The sequence below is a fragment of the Eucalyptus grandis genome, chromosome 11, assembly GCF_016545825.1.
Source record: "Eucalyptus grandis isolate ANBG69807.140 chromosome 11, ASM1654582v1, whole genome shotgun sequence".
In the NCBI taxonomy this organism is placed as follows: domain Eukaryota; kingdom Viridiplantae; phylum Streptophyta; class Magnoliopsida; order Myrtales; family Myrtaceae; genus Eucalyptus; species Eucalyptus grandis.
In genome coordinates this window covers 34,851,435-34,855,003 of record NC_052622.1, presented here as the reverse complement: position 1 = coordinate 34,855,003, position 3,569 = coordinate 34,851,435, and the positions used below count along the sequence as shown (strand labels likewise).

The window sequence follows — 3,569 nt, the reverse complement described above, 5'->3', positions numbered from 1 at the left end:
TCACAAATTATATCAACCGATCCGGATCTAGAGTTACCATCTAATGATATAACAGAGGACCCGTTACCATAACGCTGAACTGCACAAGAACTAACCACTAGGACCTTAGGACTGATCAAAGACTATTCGATTGCATCGATTAAGCATGTCCTATTAAGTCCGGTGTACATGCAACATCTTGAAGCTGCATCTTCTAAAGGAGAGACGGATGTGCATGTACGACAACTGCCGATCAAAGACTATTCGATCCCACTGCTCTATTTAGCGCGGCTTGTCGACAATAAACATTTTATTAATATGGCAAACTGTCGAAGTCATAACGCACATCATATTACTCACATACAAACCCCTCGCAGATCAAGCTCGGAAACATCCACTCAGAAAAAAAAAGAGGAGAACGGCTTCAAACGAGTCATAGATAACGAGACTACTATAAAGCAACTTTCAGGCTCTACGACAGACATCACCATCACAGACCCATCCTTCTTTGGCATCTCCTTCTTTCTTTGCCTCCTCCTCAGCTGCTTCATTGTCTTCATCTAACTCGTTTTCAGTTGCTTTCTCTTCTTTAACAGCACATTTTGGGTGGAGATCAAAGTCACACTCCTCGCAATAATATGACCACCCCTCCCTCTTCATCGCAGCCATCACAAGTGTACCGTCTCCTCTGAGCCGGAACGAGCTCGTGCTCTTCATGCAAAGGTTGCTTCAACTTCTCTGGCCAGCCTTTTATACTTTCCTTGAACTTTTCCTCAAACTTCTTGAGATGTTCGGCAGTAAAAGGATAAGCATCAGCCCCGTGGTCCATTATAAGATCCCTTGCTTTGTTAGTCACCGTCCGGCCCGTTGGACCTATGGCTACAAGCATGGGGATGCCCTGACCTGAATTTGCGACTCAGGGATTTCTTCCTCTCGTCACCAAAAGGGAGCGCCAGCCACGGCATCTGAGCAAAATAATTATCAAAGGCAGTTTGGTCCTTGTCACTGGAGATGAAGATAACCTCCAAGGCATTGCCGGCGGCCTTGATCTTTTCGTATGCCTCAGTAAGCACCGGCAGGAATGCACGGCAAGGGCACCAGTGTGCCGAGAAGTACAGGAGGACAGTCTTCCCTACCAAGTCTGGTACTGGAATCTGCAATCGAAGTTAAGGAACAACCTTTTAGATGAACCACCAATTGATGGAGAAGGCACGTGAAAACTACATCTATGTAAAGGATTTTCCTAGCTATAAACCTGGTTTCAATCCTTTCCTCGAGTCAAGTAACCCGAGGGACAACTGTATATGGGGCCCCAGTGTAGACATCAAAAATTTCCCCAGTCATTAGCTTCTAGGGAAAAAACAAATTTACCTTGGTTCCATCCTTTCCAATGACAAAATCCAGATCCCCTGAAACCAAGATCGACTCCAAGGTCTGAGATTCTTCCCTTTTCTTCTCTATCTCTGCAAGCTCTGCAAACTTTTCTGGAGTGAAGGGATAAGCTGTGATGCCATGCTCTTCGACAGTTTCGGCAACGTTGGCATGGACAGTCTTCCCATCCTGACCGATAATGACCAGAGTGGGTAGGGTCGACAGCTTAAAGTACCTCACCAACTTCTCGCATTTCTTGTCTTTGAATGGTAATGAAAGCCATGGCATGCTGCCAAAGGATTGGTTGAATGATGCTTCATCATCATCGAGAGGTATCTGAACGATCTCAAAACTCTCTCCTCTGGCCTTCAATTTCTCATAAACCTCCAGTAACTTAGGCGTGAAATCGACGCATGCCCTGTGCACGGACAACGAGAAGTACAGACCCACTGTTTTCCCTTCAAGCTCAGTAACAGGAACCTAGTTTGGCCACATAACTATTAGTAAAGGAGGATGGAAAACCGAATCATAAGCACATGCGACCATGAGTTTCAAATGCATCGAAGATCTTTTTTAGGTTTACCTGATTCCGATTGGACGAAACTACGAAGTTACGAGATCCATGGACCAAAAGAGAGGTCACTGATTGATTTATCCTAGTAGCTTCTTCCTGGTCTTTCAACTCTTTGATACGTTCTGGAGTGAAAGGGTGACCTTCCACTCCATACTCACGGACAATCGCAACTCCGCTATCTGTTAAGACCGTACCTGTGCCATCGAGAATGACAAGGTGGGGTATCCCCTCACCTTAAACAATTCATCCAAGCTATTGCGCTTGTCCAAGTCGGAAAACGGGATTGCAAGCCACGGCATCTTGGAAAAGTATCCACTGAAGGACCCTTCATCCTTATCTGCAGAGATAAAAATGATCTCCAGATCACCTTTTGGGAAAGTTCATCGTACACCTCCGCCAGAATCGGGGTGAACCGGTGGCACGGACCGCACCACGATGCGGAGAAGTACAAGCCAATCTTCTTCCCTTCAAGCTATCGACCTTAACCTGATATAGAACAAAAAGATTCCTAATTTTAGTTCTTTCATACGGTAATCAGCGAGCAAGGCACACTAGATCACTTGACCACCACACAAAAAAATCCTGAAAATGCTCAAGATACATCCAAATGCCAACTGCAGAAGCACTTCCCTTATGCACTGCTCATTAAATAGTTAGCAAATCAGCAGTCTTCGCCACCAAAACAAGTATACCACACCGAAGGTGTGAGCATTTACACTAAAGAGCATTACTTCATAGCAATATCGGATCCATATACACTGCTCCCACCCGATCCAACTCCAAGTAACATGTCTTTCTCTAAAAAGTAATGCATCAACTACCGATCATCCAGTTTCTGAAGGAAACAAATGGACAGCACTCGAAAATGATGATCCTAGATCAGACCAACTTTAGCTTCTCTTGAACTAAATTTAAAAACCGATCAGCGAAACAACCCCCACACGAAGACGAAGGCCACGAGAACTTCGACAAGGACGCCCACCCATAATTCTTTTTTTCTTTCACTCATCCAGCGAAAGAGCAAGAGTGAAAGAAGAGAACTGAGTTTCACCTGATCGCCGTTGTTCCGGATGAGGAAGTCCTGTCCGGAGAAGACAGGAGGGACTGAACATCGTGAGAAGAAGCCCCGCCTTCGACAACGTCCGCCATCCTGGTCGCGTTCGTTCCTTGTGTCCTGTTCTCGTGTCTCTGCAGAGAGTCTGCCTGAGAATCCTCCTATGGCGGGCTCCTGCTGCTCTGTTTATATACATAAAGAAAATCCCGTGCAAGCACATATATTATTTATTTTTATTAATATTATTATTACGATTATTTGCTCTTTAATTTTCCCTTTTTCTATATGTATAAATATATATATATATATATTATTTTTTTCGGTTTCTGGATGCTTCCTTGGACTTTTGGGGACGGCAAGGACGTCAAGGACGGTAGGAAACACGTGGACACGCATGATAAATCTCAGTCTCCATTTTCTTATTTTGTATATATGTTTTAATTTACTACCTTTTACCTTTCCTTGCTTCCTACGCTTCCGGTAAAATGTGGCGGTGTGTTTAATCATTCATTTCGAGTATCTTTTTATGAGAAATGATTTTTTTCTATTTCTGTTATTGGGAATAATTTTGAACAAAAAATGTGTTTAGTA

The 3,569-nt window shown here is 43.9% G+C and overlaps 1 pseudogene; it reads right to left on the bottom strand.

The window, feature by feature from the left end:
- Positions 1-271: 271 nt before the first annotated feature.
- Positions 272-3,161, bottom strand: LOC104414212 (annotated as a pseudogene).
- Positions 3,162-3,569: the final 408 nt, after the last annotated feature.